The 20,799-nt window shown below is 40.9% G+C and overlaps 1 protein-coding gene across 2 annotated transcripts in view; it reads left to right on the top strand.

Annotated features, from left to right (window-relative positions):
- Nucleotides 1-8,033: 8,033 nt before the first annotated feature.
- The window catches only part of LOC117545481 (cAMP-specific 3',5'-cyclic phosphodiesterase 4B-like), a 103,510-nt gene continuing 90,744 nt past the window's right edge, over nt 8,034-20,799 (top strand). Inside the window, exons 1-2 of one of the 2 annotated variants that reach the window (XM_034215267.1) lie at nt 8,034-8,146; nt 14,582-14,654. The gene's annotated coding sequence lies outside the window, so the exon portion shown is untranslated. The remainder of the gene's footprint in view (nt 8,147-14,581; nt 14,655-20,799) is intronic. The other variant, XM_034215269.1, reaches the window with a different exon arrangement.

Raw genomic sequence — 20,799 nt, forward strand, 5'->3', positions numbered from 1 at the left:
GCGTGCAGTTGTGATGCTCCTAGGCTCCTTCAGCTTCATAAAGGGACGCAAATAGCTTTCAACTGATTGCAATGTATTCCCATCTGCGGCGGGATTTGACGCTCATGGAAGCACGGCATTCGTTTGTGTCGGCTGCCCTTAAAGGCAATGTGAGCGTCCATTCCCATTGGATAACGGAGAATTGTACACCCGGAAGTAAGTATTCCCCTTACTGTCGATTGATTTTACAGTGATATCTGCACTACTCATCGACTAAAAATCACCAGATTATCCTTGTTAATTACACAACATTGATTGGTTTAAATTGTGTGCAATGCTTTTGTATTTTTCCCCTTCGATTCGGAGAAACAAATATTTCCCGCAGAAGACACTACACTACCCAGAATCCCCAGCTATCGTTTAGGACTACACCATGTGCTCTGTTTGACAAACCCCGTTTTTTTTCACCATTCATTCCAATGGCTGGCGTCTATGTCACGTGATCTTCAAATTTCTCCCTGCAGAAAAAAAAAACATGGCCGCACTTCGTTTTATTCTCGGTGGAAAATGCCTCTTTTAAAGTTAAGTTGGCCATTAAAATACGTATTGATGTCATTTGATGCGAGAAATATGGGTTGTTATTTCAGATTATGTGTGCAGTGGATGTACATGATCTTTAGTTTACTAGTTATTACGAAGATTACTTCAGGAAATTGCGTCCATAGAACGTTTTCATTGTTACCAAGGTGGTTGCTAGGGACGCTGCTATCGATATTAGATATTAGCAAAATAAGTGCTTCAACATAGTTAACATTGCTGAAGGTATGCACAAATATTGATAGATGTCTTGTAATGCACTATTGAGGAACCTGCGACCCAAGTTTTTCATTCAATGCAGAACTACACCGTTTGTGAATATGATTATGTCAATAAACCTTAGAAAATCTTGAAATCTTGAAAGGGATGTGCAAAATAGTCATTATATACAGTATTTAATTATCTATTAGTAGAGAATAACGAGTAATGAATATACTTTATAGGGATCCTATTAATATCTAATAATAAAAATAATACATTTCAATAACATGCTTTAACCACTAGGTGTCCCTTTATATCAGCTGTGCACCTTTATGGTGTAAATATAGCCTATCTACCAATTGGATCAAATATAAAAGTCAGCCGAATTAGTGTTGATACTTCAAGGAGACGTATTGTGTGAAAAGAAATGTAAGATGTTGTTTAATTGCTGATATATTTATGATCCACGTCACGTTTTCAGTTCCTCATGTTTGTCTAGAAGTCTTCTCATCAGGGCTCTATAAATACAGAACTACGGCAGATATGTAATATTTAATGCAGCCGAACCGTGTATTACAATGCCGTTATGTGATGACTTTCAAAGAGAAAAGCAAGCACACTCGGAATAAAGTATTATTATTATTTTTTAAAATGTTTTCGGTCTGTTTCCGGTATTTGTTAATGACGATGTGCTGTGAGATGTGAGACTGGAATTGCACAGGGGAAAATAACGTAGGCTATCTTTAGATGCGGATTTTGTTAAACTAATATGTTTGCGCTGTGGACCAACACTATACATTGACGGGGGTAGCAATAAAGATAACACCATTAAACAGTTATACAACATAACAGAAATAATATCGATAGCAGCGTCCCTAGCAACAAGTAACAAGTAGTCCTAGTTAATAATAATAAAAGACATTAAGAAAAAGGCATTTTAAACAGTCATTAAAAAGAAACACAATCTACTACAATCTACAATCTCATTACACTAAACGTGTAATAACGTGCTTTAACCAGTAGGTGGTTTGGGTTAAAAACATAGGTTAAAAAACTGTCAAGTTTACAGTGTTAACAAAATAAAATATACTGATGTTTCTGGTTTAGTTTACGACGGATATATTTAGTTATTGTTTTGATATTTGTAACACAAAAGCGATGGAAAAAAACCACAGCAACACAGAAAATATGGTTTTAACATGACCCAGCGGTCTAGTAGTTAATAAAAAACAATAATATCAAAACAAAATATTACTACTAACTTTATTGTGAAATTCAAACTGAACGGTAAAAGAATAGTTTCCGGTCTATTCTGAGCCCGATCTCTGTAGATAAATAAAAATAAAGAACTACGACAGATGTGTAATATATTTAATGCAGCCGAACCATTTATTACAATGCATTCATGTGATGACTTTCAAAGAGTAAAGCAAGCACTGCTGAATAAAGTATGATTTTATCTTTTACAAAACGTTTTTATATGGCATGCAGTTGGAGGTCAACCAATCACAGTGCTTGAGAACTAATCACGGGGTTTGTCAAACAGAGCACATGGTGTAGTCCTAAACGATAGCTGGGGATTCTGGGTAGTGTAGTGTCTTCTGCCATCCTTTACTCCGAAAAAATATTTGTAATATAAAAGCATTGCACACAATTTAAACCAATCAATGTTGTGTAATTAATAAGGATAATCTGGTGTTTTTTAGTCGATGAGTAGTGTAGATATCACTGTAAAATCAATCGACAGTAAGGGGAATACTTACTTCCGGGTGTACAATTCTCCGTTATCCAATAGGAATGGACGCTCACATTGCCTTTAAGGGCAGCCGACACAAACGAATGCCGTGCTTCCATGAGCGTCAAATCCCGCCGCAGATGGGAATACATTGCAATCAGTTGAAAGCTATTTGCGTCCCTTTATGAAGCTGAAGGAGCCTAGGAGCGTCACAACTGCACGCCACGGGACCCTGACCAAACGTCGCTCCTATGGACGATTATGGAGTGAGAGTGTGTTGACTGGCTCAGATAATGAAAAACAACAAAATAAGTTACCATAGCTATGCGGATGACACACACATTTACGTAACAGTTTCACCAGGAGACTATGCTCCAATTCAAACACTGATTAAGTGCATTGAACAAATCAATGACTGGATGTGTCAGAACTTTCTCCAATTAAACAAAGATAAAACTGAGGTAATGGTTTTTGGAGCCAAGTCAGAATGTATAAAAGTTAGCGCTGAGCTTCAGTGTGCAATGTTCAAAACAACAGATAAAGCCAGAAATCTAGGTGTAGTCATGGACTCTGACCTGAGTTTCAACAGTCACATTAAAACAGTTACTAAATCAGCCTACTATCACCTAAAGAACATATCTAAGATTAAAAAACTAATGTCACAGCAGGATTTGAAAAAACTTGTCCATGCTTTTATCTTCAGTAGACTGGACTACTGTAATGGTGTCTTCACAGGTCTCACTAAAAAATCTATTAGGAAGCTGCAGCTGATTCAGAACGCCGCTGCTCGAGTCCTCACTAACACTAAGAAAGTGGATCACATCACTCCAGTTCTGAAGTCTTTACACTGGCTTCCTGTGTGTCAAAGAATAGATTTCAAAATACTGCTGCTGGTTTATAAAGCACTGAATGGTTTAGGCCCAAAATACATTTCTGACCTCCTGCTAAATTATGAACCATCCAGATCTCTCAGGTCTTCAGGGACTGGTCAGCTTTTTGTCCCCAGAGTCAGAACTAAACATGGAGAAGCAGCGTTCAGTTATTATGCTCCAAACATCTGGAACAAACTCCCAGAAAACTGCAGGTCCGCTGCAACTCTGACTACTTTTAAATACAGACTAAAGACTTTTTGCCGCTGCTTTTAATTGAACTATTTACATCTTAAACTGCACTGTAACTTTTATCCATGTATTTTTTCTTTTAATGTTTATTTTATTATCTTTTCTTTTTAATGACTGATTTTAAATGCCATTTTCTTAATGTGTTTCGTTTTTTGTTAAGCACTTTGAATTGCCTTGTGTTGAAAGGTGCTATATAAATAAACTTGCCTTGCCTTACGGAAAAACATCTGTGCTACTCGTCTTCAGTGATTGCATTGCGGAAGGCCTATAACGGAACATGTTTTGGCCAACATCCCACAGAGAGGTTGCATCAGTGCTATGAATATTATTTTCAATACGGTGTGTGTCCAATACATAATGTATGTGCTGCATGAAAATGCTTGTTTTCTGAGGTTGATAAAAGAAAGAGGTGACAGTAGTCTATGGATGAAAGAAAATATTGATACGGTATCATATATTGCGATATTATGTGTTCCATCCATCCATCCATCTTCTTCCGCTTATCCGTGGTCGGGTCGCGGGGGTAGCAGTTCCAGCAGAGAGCCCCAAACTTTCTTTTCCCTGGCGACATCAACCAGCTCTGACTGGGGGATCCCAAGGCGCTCCCAGGCCAGCGAAGAGATATATTCCCTCCACCTGGTCCTAGGTCTACCCCTTGGTCTCTTCCCAGCTGGACGTGCCTGGAACACCTCCCTAGGGAGGCGCCCAGGTGGCATCCTAACTAGGTGCCCGAACCACCTCAACTGGCTCCTTTCGACGCGAAGGAGGAGCGGCTCAACTCCGAGTCCCTCCCTGATGACCGAACTTCTCACCTTATCCCTAAGGGAGACACCAGCCACCCTGCGGAGAAAACCCATCTCGGCCGCTTGTATCCGCGATCTCTTTCTTTCGGTCATGACCCATCCTTCATGACCATAGGTGAGGGTAGGAACGAAAATGGCCCGGTAGACAGAGAGCTTTGCCTTCTGGCTCAGCTCCCTTTTCGTCACAACGGTGCGGTAAAGCGACTGCAGTACCGCTCCCGCTGCTCCGATTCTCCGGCCCATCTCACGCTCCATTGTTCCCTCACTCGAGAACAAGACCCCGAGATACTTGAACTCCTTCACTTGGGGTAAGGACTCATTCCCTACTTGAAGTGGACAGTCCATCGGTTTCCTGCTGAGAACCATGGCCTCAGATTTGGAGGTGCTGATCCTCATCCCAGCCGCTTCACACTCGGTTGCGAACCGATCCAGTGAGTGCTGAAGGTCGCAGACCGATGAAGCCATTAGAACCACATCATCTGCAAAAAGCAGTGGTGCAATCCTTAGTCCACCGAACTGCAGACCCCCTCCCCCATGACTACGCCTCGAAATCCGATCCATGTATATTACAAACAGGATTGGTGACAAAGCGCAGCCCTGGCGGAGGCCAACCCTCACCGGAAATGGGTCCGACTTACTGCCGAGGACCCGGACACAGCTCTCGCTTTGGGAGTACAGAGATTGGATGGCCCTGAGTAGAGACCCCCTCACCCCATACTCCCGCAGCACCTCCCACAGTAACTCCCTGGGAACTCGGTCATACGCCTTCTCCAAGTCTACAAAACACATGTAGACTGGATAAGCGTATTCCCAGGCCCCCTCCAGGATCCTTGATATTATGTGTTGATTTCCACAAATAAATAATGTTTCTTATTAATAATTTTCCCAAGAGATTAACTCAGTTACTAGATTATTACATCAGCAAAGATATGTGCCCTCTTAAAGTAATGCTGTGATGTTACAGGGACTGTAATAATTACAAATCAGTAACCGATAATGCCTGATAGAGAATTGCAATCACTAATTACTGTAGAGATTCATAATAAACTTCTAGATAAATCATGTGATTGCTGACGGCTGAAATGCATTTCAAAGCATTGCTAGAAATGCATGAGTGCCGAATGAATTCCTTGAAAATTATTGAAGCCTTAAGGGCAAGGGCTTGTGGACATGTGGCATGCATGTTTATCAGTTTGCATCTGGATGGAAACTTGATTTGCATAGTTTGCGGTAATGTTTGCAATACATCGCTTCTCGATAACCTTATCCATCTTGGGTTGGGCAAATTGTGGGGTACCATCTTCCCCATTACCATTCTGTCACTGATAATCCTGGCAGAGTTTAAATCTACTGCACCACTTAAATAATAAAGGCTTTGGTTGAAGTACTTTAAAAAAATCTCCAACCCCAGAACCGTGTAAAAGCCAAAGGTCACTTTCCTCCCAGATTAGCGGGCTACCATGTTATAGTTAACCCAGCGTTTGGCCTTGGCAGATTCTATGGGTAATGCTTAGTCTCCATGTCCAAAAAAACCTGATTTTGAATTGTTGTGGGTTGTGCTGGTTCACACTGCACATGTCCTGTCCATAAATCATAGTACAAAACTGTTATATAAGTACATAATTATTACTGAAAAAATCAGTAGAAGATTTATTTTACAGTAGTTTTATTGTCAATTGCGACCAGTTAATTACGGTGAATTTCACGGTAAGATTTGTGAAGTCCAAAAGAAAAAACAGAGATGTCTTGTACTGGGAAGAGGAGCCGTCTTCATCTTCCATAAAAAAAGGTGTTGATTGATCAACCCTGGCTTACTTATCTATAAGAAAAAAAGACCCACTCTCCCTGGTTTCATCGGTAACATTCATTTAGGAAATCAGAAGTTGTGCCTTGTCCGAAAACCCATAACACCCCCTTAATGACCCATTTCTGTCTACTGAGTGAGAGAGACTGCTTGAAGGGGATACTGCCATTCTCACACCCTGCAAGAAACATAAAGAAGAACATCTTGAGAGGAAAGAAGATGAAGGCAAAGACGGAGATGAACAAAAAGAGAGGCCAGGGACACCCATTCACTTCCAATCCAGGACAGCTGTTGCCTGGCAACAGCAAGTGCATCAAGAATATTCTAAAAGACTTCTGAGTCTGGCCTTGAGCACTACACAGAGTTCATCATAAAGCACACAACAGAATGTTAAGTTGTTGGGTGTTACTGTCATACAATCAATTTCAACAGTTCGTATACCTCAACATATGCACCGTGCAGCCACACGGCCAAATGCAACACACAACACAGTGGACATGGCACAACCGGAGCTGAACAATGCAGCGCTGCATCACAATGGAATGCAACGTACCTCAATCTAGCACAACAAAATGCAAATTCACACAATGCATTACTGTTCATTGTAAAATGTTCTGCTGCACAATGTAAAGAAAAACACAACAACGGTCAGGGTGCCACTTCACTACAGAATAGTAACATAGGTTGATTAAAAAAAACAATGAGCACTCTATGAATATACCATAGCATTTCAAATAATGCTACATTTTTATTTCTGAAATCTTTTGTTAACATAGACTTTCAACATCAAAAACCACTTCATCAAATGAGTCTTAAAATGTTTGCATACATCATGTCTGTATGTTTGTCTGAAATGCCCCATTTTCAATATATATGACAAAAGAGAACAACTAAATAAAAACAGTGGAAAGTATTATTAATAAGGAAGTGATCATTTACTTAGCATATAATCATAGGTTTGCACAAATTAAATCTGACCTGTATACTTCAACCCAGTTAGCTACCAATGTTTTCTTGTAACATTAAATGTGGCTTTTGGTTTATAACATATTAAAAGTTAAACAAAAATGCCCTAAATATTTTCAGAATACCGGCTTTAATAATAGCCTTTCATTCTATGAGTTTGTTGCTTTTATAGTTTAAATATGTTGACTGTACAATTGATTATTTTTAATGATTTGCAATTGTCAATAGTTTCTTGACCAACCAACTATTTATTGTTTTCAAATAAAGTTAAATAATTGTTTTGGTTATTTTACAACCAGTGCGCTGTCTGTGGTGTTTTCTTCAGCTCATCTTACGTTACAATGAATGTACATATGCTTTTATCTATATTACCATTGCATTGCATGTTTTCTCATTATGCACATTTGAACTTTTTAAGTTGAATTGCACAATGATCAAACATACACGTTTTTTGTATTGCATGACATGGTGATGTCAGAATGTTTATGGGCCACAAACAGAATCCGGTCTAGGGGCACCAAAATGATAGGGCCAGCCCTGTACACGTCAGGGCTATACTGTAAAGAGACAATAAACTAAAACATATCAGGTAGTCAATAATAGACAGAGTGCCGGAGGACAGAAGCCCCATTAAAGCTGGCGAGGCACAATACATCCATACAGTCAGTCAGTGCTCTCTGGCGGGGAACCAAATGGATGCCAGTCCGGTAGCAGTAGTGGGAAGGCAGGGAGGGGGAGGGCACCGCCTGCCATTGGTAAGCAGGAGGATTTGCGTCGTCGGTGTCAAAGCCAATCGATGCGCTTACGGAGTAGGGAAGGGGAACGAGCGCGAATGGCACAAATGGAGCCTGATAAAAAGGGGCGCGTGCTTCAGAGGACCAGGAGACAACGGTGGACCAGCACAACCGCATCAGCGCGTGGGACAGCGAGCACACCTCCGGTAAGACTGCATTTAACCGTACCGAGTGAAATATACTTTAAATATTTCTCAATATCTAGCAACAATGTTGTACATTTATTACAAATGATATAGTTATGTCGACCTTTTATCGTGTAGTAACATAATAAACTCTCGCGACATTTTAAAGTTTTCCCCATATGAGTCTTATGTTTGTGTGCATATTTGACCAGTATATCTTAAGTTAATCATGCTTAATGATAAAGGAGTACGTTGTTCGACAGGTTTGCATACAAAACAAGGTTTTACTATGCGCAGGTGGCAGGTTTCCGTCATTTGAGCTGTACACAAGCTATTTTCGAAGAAACACAATCGCCAGTGAAATATCTTGAGTTGCACTGAGAGGTATTTTGATTCAGTCACATCACGTAGGCTTTTTGTCTGTACGTAGGCTGTGCTCTTCATCTCTCTCTGGACTTTGCAGTGTGGGCATCTCTTCCTTTTGCCAGCCGACTTCAGTTTTGCCACTGTGTTTCGTCTGAATTTCTGAAATAATGATGTGCTGCCCTGGATACAGCCTACGTAACGTTTGGGACACTTGCCATGAGGACCTCATGGCACCTCATGATGAGCTATAATAATGATGATCAGTAGGAAATAGAAGACTTTCCCACTTCCCTCACTAGAAAAGCTAATCAATTTCAAAACTATACGTTTTGGACAGATACGATTTGGGTGGTGGGGAAAGAAGTGAATATATATATTTTTAATTGTGATGTAAACCTGCATTAAGCAATAGAAGGGCTGCATGTTTGGACCATCAACCGAGTGCTATGTTTATATGCCACAATCCATCACTGTCCATTTATCAATGAAGTCTTGAGTTAAATAAGGTCAACCAATAAGTAGCACTAGGCAGGCCCTTTATTTCACCATCGAGGATAAATCAACATCACATTTCAGTTTGGACTGAATGTGTTGACTATCAATACAGGAACTAAATGGTGACCTTTTTAAAATCTATGTGAGAGGGGCGTCTGGGGATGATTCATTGTTTTCTATTAATCTTCTAAATGTTAGTCGTAACACCTTTCAAACTAATATTAAAGATACCACCGTTTGACAGTTCCACAATAAGGTATTTGGCATCTACCACAGGATGATATACTGTACATTAAGTCGGGTAATTTAAGGAGAAACAAGGAATACATTTTGAGTTTTTTCAGTTGATGTCAATTTGATAATAACCTGCTTGCCATTGCTGATCGAATAATCAATATATAATCATTATCAGCGGGTGAATTAGAAGTGCATGCTGTGTTTTTTCTTTTTCTTCTTCTCTGTTGTTGGGCAAAGCAACTTAAAGGTGCATACTGCAGGTCTATTGTATCAGAATATACAAATGCTACTCTGTTACAATGTATTTCATATTTTTATCCAAGAAATATTATTTATATATATGTATTAGGGATGCACAATATTGTTTTTTTGAAACCGATACCGATAACTTCCTGCTTCTCAAGACCGATACCGATAACCGATAATAATATAATATATATATTAAATGTACCTGTAGTTTTTGCACACCTGGTGGTAAAAAAAAGACTAGTAGTGAGCAAATGACATGAGCATTACTACTATGAACAAAACAAAGCCAAGAACAGTTTTGACTCTCGTCAAGCGCCATCATTTCTATGATGAAGTTAGAGATCGTTTTAGCCCTGGGGTCGTCTCTGGCAAACTTCTTGCCTTTTTCAAAAGCCTCGTCGATAGGTAAAAGCCCCGGTGCCTTTGCAGCTGGCTTTGGATTCGCCGCTAGTTTAGCAGCGCAGGCGTCTACGTACGCTTTTAACACACCATCGTTGCGATGGCGATGTTTCAGGTGACTAATCAGGTTGGAAGTATTATAGCTCGTTGCCTTTTTCCCTCCTCGTGGAACTTCTGCATTGCATTTGTTAATACAAATAGCAAGCGAACTATCTAACTCTGAAACTTTGAAATAGTCCCATACTACCGGCGACATGTTTGTTTACTGTCCTGGCTTCACGGCCGCACACCATTTACTTCACAGCCAGGCATGAGTTAGGGAGCGCTGGATTTGTGAAGAACTCCCCTGTTCCTAAACCACTAATTCTAATACCACAGTACTGGCAAAACGGGAGGAGCCGAGTGAAAAACAAGCGCCCCTCATCCCAATCCATCCACCCACACCGCAGTATTTTTTTCTTTTTTTTTACCCAAAAAATATATTTTATATTATCGGGGCTATTAATACTTTTATCGGGTTTATCGGGATGACGTCATAATTCCTAATATCTAATATATTTCTGGTCCCCATACTTATTGTATTGTGTGTCCCTAGGAGAAACTGAAAGTATTCCTGCACTTGCAATGCTGTTTCAGTGGCACAAATCATTCTTTAGAGCTGTGAAGGAGTTTGGTGTCACACAGTGACAATTATTTACATGGTGTAATGTACTATCATGTTTTTGTTTTGGGAAGGAATTTCCCATGTGCACTTCCTTTTTAAGCCCATAGTTCATAGCATTTCTGTAGTGCCCCGGTCATGTGATGTGAACTCAAGCGGCCACTGTCCTTTTATTCTCAGTCAGTACTGAAACAACAGGCCACATACACAGGCTTTGGCTTCCAGACTGATGACTCACTTACTGGCTTTGCTGGTGATGTTGTTACTGTACTGCCATTTCTGTTGCGGAACACTGATGTTCCTCTTCCAAATGATGAATACACGCCGTTACTGCTCCATGCTGTTAGGTTTGCAGACCGGGTGAGTGCTGGTCATATTGGAAACGGAAATATAAAGTTTAAGTTTCACACTTTCTTTTAAGTCGTTTGTTTCAAAAGTACTCGCTTACCCTTATATAATATTGTGTAACTATATGGGCTTTCAAAGTTAATGCTATAATATTGAGTTAAGGCCAATTCCTTTTAACAGCAATGTTTTTTTAAAAAGGTGATTAACACGCGCATGATCTTTGATTATGACTTTTGGCCTGCACTGTAGTTTGGCAAATCAGGGAAGCAAAGGAGCAGTAATGTTAATGGCAAGCAGAAACAAGCCTCAAATATGCAAAAGGAACTTTTGCATGGCAAATGCAGCTTCAAATCCCTGCCAGATGGTTCTCTCGACAAGACTAAAGTTATATGCATTTATCGTCAATGTCAATTGAGTTATCACTGGAGTATCGAGTAGGGATGGGTATCGAGAACCGGTACTAAGTCAGTACCGGTACTAAGTCAGTACCGGTAGCCGATTGGACGATATCGGTATACCGTTAAGCCACTGGACAAACGGTGCTGCTATCGGTATATGAATTACGCTACTGCCTTAGTTTAAACAATTCTGGTGGGTTGGGAACCCTCCTCCCGTGTGACGTATCCGGTTTGAGTAGCCCTCTGATTGGCCACTGTGAATGCCACTCGTCATCTCTCCTAACAGCGCTCTTATTATTGTGAGCCTCCCGGGGGCAGACGCAACATCTTGCAAGAAACAACGTCTCAAGGCTTCTTAACATTTAACAACCTATTAATGATGCATACCCACTTAACGGGAAGAAACTCAGCTAAGAGACAATATTAACAGGGGTGCCATCACTTTTTTGCCCTGGTTCTCAAAGGAGCACCTGGAGATGTTGCTTGGTGCTCATCCTTAAAATGAAATAAACCGTAACTTTTGAGGGGTCTTGACTTTATTTGCCAGACACACGGCACTGAACACACGTGAGGTGAACACAGAACACACATGCAGAGGTGAACACAGAACACACATGCAGAGGTGAACACAAGACAACATTAGCACGACCAGTAATCCTACAAGCTGTCATCACTACCCTCCTGACTGTTCTCCTCACTGTCTTCCTCTCTGTCAGACATGGTAGCTGATGATGTAGGCCTACTACTTTCTCTCTGGTTGAGTCTGTGATTAGCTGCTTGCATCCACAAGTCAACAGCTGGGTTTGGGTCAAAAGTCTCTGTTGTCATCTTAGAAAAGTGGATGTAATCAAATAAGTATGTGAACATAACCAATAACCTACCATAGCCAATAACAAATGAATGTAACTTATTTTATTTATGTTGTTCATTCATATTTCAGTTTTAAAGGATATTTTTGGTTACTGTCCTATAGTATACATTGGAATGATTTCAAACCTGTTTATCCCAATAATTATAAAGGAGTGCCTTGGAAATATGTGTTTACATAAATTGTGACCAAACCGTTTGAACTTAGACTAAAGTGAACTATCTAAACACTCAGAGTCCTTTACCTCACTGAGCTGTAGTATCAGCCTCTCAGTCTGACTGGAGAGGACTCTCCCTCCACATCATTGTAGAAACAGCTTCTTCTTATATCCGTTAGAGCAGCTAGCACCAGATTCTAATAACAACAGCGCCGGTACCGGTGCACCCTCCCTCTCTCCCTCGCTCACTCGCATTTTGGCTGTGAGCTGCGGGCGCCAGATACGCCAACATCCCCCATTTTCATCACTTACAGCGCCCATCGTACAGGGCAAATGAAACGTGTAACCGGGGTGAAAAGGGTGTTACATTTACTTAATTATGAATATCGTTACATCAAGGCCGAAAATTAGGATGAGCCCCAACGGTCAAAAATGTTTTTTTCCCTCCCAGAGCTGCCAGCGCAGCGCCCCCAAGATCTGGCGCCCTAGGCGAACATCTATTACGCCAGTGCTACGGGCCGGCCCTGAGTTCATATCATAGGTTCATATGCAACTCGCAAATATATTTCTTCTCTTCTCTCTTCTCTTTCTCTCTTTTCTCTTTCTCTCTCTCTCTTCTCTCTCTCTCTCTCTCTCTCTCTCTCTCTCTCTCTCTCTCTCTCTCTCTCTCTCTCTCTCTCTCTCTCTCTCTCTCTCTCTCTCTCTCTCTCTCTCTCTCTCAATGTTGGTACGCAAATGCGCCTTTTTTCAAATGACACGGTGCTCTTTTTTTGGCGGAGGTGCGCACCAGTTATGTGCAGCCCTGGATATTAACCATTTTACCTACACGGAACAGAAGACCAATACCAAGAGTCTAAATCAACACCTAGCGAAACGGGCTAACGGGGCTAAAGGCACGGACACACCAGGCCGATTATCGGCGTCGGTGGGCGTCAGGCCGACGATGAGCGTCGACACGCCCTACTCAGATTGGTTATCATGCAGTCTGTCTTCCGGTTGTTGCCTCTTTTGAATGACGAATACACACTACCGCTGCCTGCTGGTAAGGAGAGTTATTGCCACTCACGGCATGCGTCGGCTGAAGTCTTTGCGGTGTGTTCCAGTGCGACACATGGCCAAAACACAGAGACGCGAGGCGACGCAACAGTCGGGGTCCGTCTGTGTCAGTTCTTTGTTGTCAGATTGGTGTGTCCGGGCCTTAACGGCTACTTCAGCACATAATTGGCAAAAGCAATCTTTTCTACATCATGCAATATGCACAACTGACATATCACATGAAAGCTGAGATTCCACAGATTCAATTGGTATAAGTCTCATCACTGTACGACCAACACTCACTAAACTAGCAGCCAGGAAAGATCAATTAAACAACTTCACTTTACGTAGCCATGATGATAATTATGTCTTAAATTTGCTGTTGTGTGATCAAAAGTTGTGTTCAAGGGCATACAAACGGTTAATCCAATGTCTCTTTCATCCATCATTACAATTATAAATAATAAACGCAATAAACGGATTGTAATGGTTAGCCAACCGGAGCTTCCGGTTTAGGAGGTGCGCACGCAGCGTCTCATTTTAACTGAATAATGGTCATGTTTACATGGATTTATGAACTGCCCCTAATTACTGCCCCCCTTCCAGAGACACACTGTCAAACACACTCATACCTGCTTGGTATGACATTGAAAAAGTTATATTAAATACAAATAAATTACTGTTGTCTTCACATCTTCACATCTTGTAATCATGTCTATAATTATCGAAAAATACCGGTATCGATAAAATCCTAACGATACCCATCCCTAGTATTGAGTCTAAAAAAATAGCACTTGCAGGCTAAACATACAGCTATTGCAGGGAGCCCTTGTCCCCCTCGGCCAAGGCAGAACATGACTATTAAATTAACCAAACATTTTCTTAGTTTTGGATTGTTGCAAAATAATAAGCATACATTTTGCATAACGCAAGCATTTATGTTTGATTATTTTGCAAATAATAGTTCAATTTAAGAATGAACAATCATGCAATTAATCAAGGTTAAATATATATATTTATATTATTATACATTTACAACACTTATAAATATACTTGTTCCCCTCCTAAGCCTGTCAGAGGGAAATGTTGGCCCTTAGAAATTGTAACATTGCAGGGCTTGGGGTCCTTGTTGCCCATCAATCATATTGTTTCTGCTGGCCATAATATTGGCTTTTTTGTTGTTGTTGCTGTGATATGGGATCCAAGACATCTGTAATCTATCTGTGCATTGTACGTCTTTCAGGCCGACAGTCTGCTGACGTGAGTTCCCCGCAGTTCTTTTTACCACTGGCTCGAGAAGAAGAAGAGCTTCAGCTGTGAGTACACTTTCATATGTCTGGCTGGGAATATTGTGGTCACTCAGTTCTGTACTGGAAGCCTTGCTGCTGAATAAGCAGCAAAGTCTGCAGCACAATGTATTGGTTAGGATAAAGGCTCATACCTCCTAGCATTTGTACCACTTGCTGCAAGGCGCTGTACAGACATTTGTTGGAGCTGTTACCTTAAAAAAATGCCTATCACCATCTACTTAAAGGGTGTAAGATATAGTCATTTAACTAACCAAAAATCTAACTTTTTTGGCGTTATTAAAAATAAATAAATAAATGTTTTGCCAAATTAAGCCTTGGTCCAAAGTACATTTATATACATTTCTCCTTTTATGCTGTCTGCAAGGCAACATAGACCGATTTGATGCAATTGAGATAAGCTGCATATTTTGATTTTCTGTCAAAGGGAATCTCATTAGCCATCATTGTACCCTTTGCCCTGAATCATTATCACACCTTAGAAAGACTCCCTTGATGCCTTAACAATAACAATACATTTTCCTAGCTTGGTCTAAGGGGAGGCCCACAGTCTCACACTCTGAAAATCCTTGGTGTATGGCATGATATATCTCTCTCTAAACATATTTGATAACAGACAGTGCAATCCCAGAAAACATGGTAATAATTTGCATTTACATTTCCAATTCTTCCAGCATACTGGTAGTTACCATATTGTGGGTTACTCGTATTTATGCAAATATAGAAGCCATGTTTTTCAGTTTTGTTTACCTGGGTTTTATTATTCTTTTGTACTAGGGAAACAAATCATCTTCATTATAACAAATATTATGCTCTCTTTCAGCCCTTCATCACACTAACTTTGATAAAGCACAACAGAATCTAATCAAACACATTTATGGGGAGGCGTTTGGCGCAGTGGATAAAGCCTTGGTGTTGGGATCAGGGGGTCACAGGTTCAAACCCCACTGCAGTGAGCATGTCGTTGTGTCCCATGGGCAATACACTTCACCCCAAATTGCTCCTGTGGGGAATGTCCACAGTACTGAGTATGTAAGTCGCTTTGGATAAAAGCGTCTAACATGTAATGAAACATTCTTTCACGAGAGAAAGAATATTTTCGTGAAGAATGACTTTTACAAGACCCTCTTTAGTCTGTCATACAATTACCTTCTAAACAAGAAACATTGAAGTACCAACAGGACTAAGTCACATAGCCAGGCAAAACAGATAAACTTCCTCTACCATCAGGACATCACCTTTCTCGCCAATTATCCAATTACTTTAAATAGGGCAGACAGTGGCCAATACTGATGTCCTGCCAATGAATCAGTATGTCCCCATATAAAAATAACCCTCCAGAGAGGCAGCTCAGCCAAAAGGGTCGTTGCTCAGGAAGTTTTGGCCCAGCCTTATGCTTGTTCCTGTATTGCAGCCCTAAAATACATATTGATAACAGTGGCAAACAGGAAGTTGTGTGCGTGCACAGTCAAAGCCACACACTTATTCAGTCCTGACTAAGTGTTCTGAAGGAGTCACAGCCATGTTGACATGGAGGTTGCCAACTGGTGACACTCACAAAAGGCCCCCTCTGTGCCCCAAATCCTGCTCATTCTGCCAGGCCTTCTGTTACTCTTCAAGTCAGCTGTTTATAATTAAACAAATACAAATTGAAAAGCTTTACTCAATGTCGCTGTCTTGTGTATAGCTAACTAATGAAGTGCTGACATAATCACAATACTCCAATGGACGTTGTACTAGGTGACTTGAACAGGGTAGTTAGCTAAATGCATGTGTGGGTGTTTTGAATTTGACAGAATGGCACTCCCTCTTATTTATTGGGCTATTTCAGTTAACTCTTATCAAACAGTGAGTCACCATGAGTCAATCGCCATCTGCTCTGGCCCCTCAATTATTTTCTAAATGATTTCTTAATCTCTTAATTTGTTTGCTAGGTCTCAGTGTTATTGGCACATTGGCATAGCACTTAAAGCTCATAGTGGATAAAGTACTTTTTCCCTTCTTTCATTTACTTCGGGAGAAGAAGGGAAAGGGAATATTATCTGTAGTGAATGCTGAATATGACCAAAGGAGCACTTTTTTCTTGAGCACTAAAGTAGTGGATTCAATAAGACAACAAAGTTAAACAGCAGTCAAATACACAATATAACATTTCTGCCAATAGATAGAATCGGAGGGATGAAACCCTCTCCTGTTAAGCCCCGAGCCTGTTTTTCAGGTCTCAGGCTCGAAAAGGACATTCCCAGAACAAATGACCATATCTTCCCTTCTAAAAGGGTTAAATTAATAATCTTTTTTCTCTTCCCTGTGAGTTGGATGTAGAAGTGTCAGAATCAATATAGATGTTTTTATTTTAAAGTAAATTCAGATTGAACACAGTAAAAAAAATGTAAATTATTGTGTCCGTCCCAAAAAAAAAAGATAATTTATAGTGAAAACCACCCTTGAATGATGGGATAGTAGACAAAAAGCTTTAGGAATCCAAATTACAACATATAATAAGTACCCTGTATCAAGATTGATGCAAAACAAGTGAAATTTGACCTTTGACCTTTTTAGAGAGACTTAGCAAAAAAAACCCACTTCTGGGGTAATTTGGGTGGATTTGACCTATCTCTGGCTCTCCTTGCTCGATTTTGCTGATTGACATCTCTTTCTAACCGTCAGAGCCAATGGAATCGAGGGGAACTCCCACATACTCCTTATTTGGTAATGTGTGTGTGAGACTGGCGCATAGCCAAAACCGGAAGCTGCGATAACTCTGGTGGCTACCATTAGCAGCTAACTTTTACTCTCCGATTTTTACATAAAAATGGAATTATGGATTATAAATTAAAAAAAATTATTCCACAGAAACATTATCAACCTATAGATTAACCGATTCAGCCGCGTTTTTTTCTCGTTTTAATGCCATTGAACAAGTCCTTTGATTGATTGATTGATTGATTGAAAAGTTTATTAACAGCTTGTATATTGGGTACAGTACAGCTCAAAACATACAATTGTTAAGGGGATGCAGACCAGAGAAAGACTTTCGTCTTGTTTACATCAGGGTCCCCCATTTCCAATTCATCATATCATTTAAGACATATAAGACATATTTGACATACAGATGGCTTATTTACAATTTACATACAGGTGGTTTTTTTACATACAGATTGCTTATTTACAATTTTCATTTTAGATTTCGTTCTAATACATCCTAACCGGACATTTAAGACATACCAAGTCTACAGATATACAGTTAGTAACAGAGTCTAAAATGCGAGTATATACATAGATGGGGGGGGGAAGCTGTCCATTGTACGACAGGTTGAGATTTGTACCATTACCCGGGCCAGTTTTGCAATGCTCTCCCCCGAAGGTGCTCTTTAAGAGAGGTTTTGAAGGTAAGTATAGTTTTACTTTCCTTTACAGTTGTGGGAAGAGCGTTCCACCTTGATGTGGCATAATTGCGAAACGTGTATTCCCCCTTTTTTGTTCCAAATCTGGGTTTCACATGATTGGTGGAGCTCCCTCTGATGTTATGATCATGGTATTCCTTGACCTTTGGGAAGAATTTTGACATGTACATGGGTACCATAGAGGTGTAGTGGATCTTGTAGACCAGGCCCATTGCAAGTAGCTGTACTCTGTCGTCTACTCTAAGCCATCCTAGGTTGTCAAAGTGGGCAGAGGTGAGGTGGGTTCTAGATGAAAGGTCAAGCAGTAGTCTGACCAGTTTATTTTGCGATGTTTGAAGTTTTATTTTTAGCGCCTTGGAGGTGCTATGGTACCATGACGTGCAAGCATAGTCATAGTACCCTTGAATGAGTGCTCCTGCCAGAGTTTTCAGGGTGTTTTTGTTTACCAGAGAGGAGATCCGGTATAGGAATCTAGTTCTTTGATTGACTTTTTTATTACATTGGATGCCATTTTGTCACAGGAGAGGTTTGCCTCAAGAATAGATCCTGGGTATGTAATTTCCTTTTTACTTGTGACAATAATGTTGCCCACTGCAACTGAGAAGTCGTCGGATTTGCTGAGATTATGTTTCGAACCGAAGAGAATGGACTCTGTTTTACCCAGGTGTAATGATAATTTATTATCGGCGAGCCAGGTGCAGATTCTGCCGAGCTCGGAGCTGAGGGTTTTTTCAACCTGCAATCTGCTCCTGTCAGAGACCGATCAGATTGACAGCTACGGTGAGACGATCTCCCGTAAAAGCTACGTAAAGGTACGTGTTGTGATGTCTGTGTTTACTTCCCCTGTCAATCAGAGTTTGGATAACTTAGTGATGATATATATACCTAAATGATCTGTGGAACCTCAGCTTTAATCGGATATCTATATGTGCAGCTACGATAAGTAATAAGTAGGGATGCACAATAATTATCGGCCCGATAATTATCGGTCCGATATTAGGAATTATGACGTCATCCCGATAAACCTGATACCAGTATTAATAGCCCCGATAATATACAATATATTTTTTGGGTAAAAAAAAAGAAAAAGATACTGCGGTGTGGGGTGGATTGGGATGAGGGGCGCTTGTTTTTCACTCGGCTCCTCCCATTTTGCCAGTACTGTGGTATTAGTGGTTTAGGAAGAGGGGAGTTTTTCACAAATCCAGCGCTCCCTAACTCATGCCTGGCTGTGACGTAAATGGTGTGCGGCCGTGAAGCCAGGACAGTAAACAAACATGTCGTCGGTGGTATGGGCGTTGGAGCTATGTGCAACTCAAGGCATATGCTCGAACCGGAGCTGCCTGGACGCTGCAATCATGTTGCGCACTATCCGTGCTGACTTTTCGTACAATGTCCCACTGTCTGGCTTCCTGCATAAAGTCAAGTGCTCGGCGCAGTTGTGGCGAAATGTCGCTCCTCTGTTTTCATTTAAACAGCTCCGTATATCCGTTAGCGCAGCTAGCTAGCACCAGATGCTAACAACAACAATGCACGTAAGGTCTCTCTCTCGCTCGCTCGGGCCACACATACACACACCCTCCCGGTCCTCCAGATGGCCAGTCGGTGCCTGCCGGTGAGCGTGGAAGTGTGGTCTGCCACAAGCGGGCGGCAGGAGCGGGGCTGTCAGCATCAGCTTGTAGATGGTATTTTAAACTCGATGCGCTCTGAAACTACGGGGCGGCCGAGGAAAAAAAATACACATGCGTTAATCGCGTTAAAATAATTAGTGGCGTACATTTTTTTTTTATTATCGGTTATCGGTATCGGTATCGGTCTTGAGAAGCAGGAAGTTATCGGTATCGGTATCGGATTCAAAAAACCAATATCGTGCATCCCTAGTAATAAGGGTATCTTTTATCTTGAGTTCTGTGCCAAAGTGCGTTAGCATTTTTCGCTCAGGGGTCATTTAGATGCTTCTTATGAGACTTGTGTTTTTGTTTTGGTAAAAATAGTTTATATCGTCAGTTAGCTGAGATTATTCCCATTAATCTGTTATAACACATTAATAGGTTCTTAAATATTAAGATCCCCTGAGACACAGTGTCGTTTAAAAAAAGAAAAAGGACCTGCCGAGGGGGACCTTGGGGCTTAACAGGTTAATGGTCACACATGCAGAGCGCACACAGTGACATGTAACCTCTGCATTTAACCCATCCTAGTACTAGGAGCAGTGGGCAGTTATTGCACAGCGCCCGGGGATCAATGGGAGTGAGGGCGGAAAGGGGTTGTCCGGTGACTTGCTCAAGGGCGGCAGGGCAGGAGGTGAACTGGGACCTCTCCAAGTAGCAATCCACACTCCATATTTAGGTCTGTTCGGGGACTTGGACTGTGAGCCGTAGGTCTACTGACTGAGCCACTGCCGGACTAGCGTTCTCTCAATCAAACCAATAACAAAAGACAGAGTTTGGTGGCAACATGTAAGAGTGGGGTCACGGGAGTTTGTCATTGCAGTCAGCTTCTCCTGATTTGAATCATTTTATTCTTCAGGAGGTTGTAACAGGTAGCTGAATTATCAGCGGTGTTCTCATCCTCTTAAATAAACAGAACAGGTCATTCAAACCAAAGTTTCTCTGATGCATTTCGGTAGCCATAGCATGGATTGTCTGCAAGCTAAAGGCTACCATTTGCTTTGCATCTTTTCCTTTTATAACTGTACTGAACTCCGGTTTTGGAACTTTTTCAAGTACATAATTCAACAACCTACATAA

The sequence above is a fragment of the Gymnodraco acuticeps genome, unplaced genomic scaffold (genome assembly GCF_902827175.1).
Source record: "Gymnodraco acuticeps unplaced genomic scaffold, fGymAcu1.1, whole genome shotgun sequence".
Lineage (NCBI taxonomy): Eukaryota > Metazoa > Chordata > Actinopteri > Perciformes > Bathydraconidae > Gymnodraco > Gymnodraco acuticeps.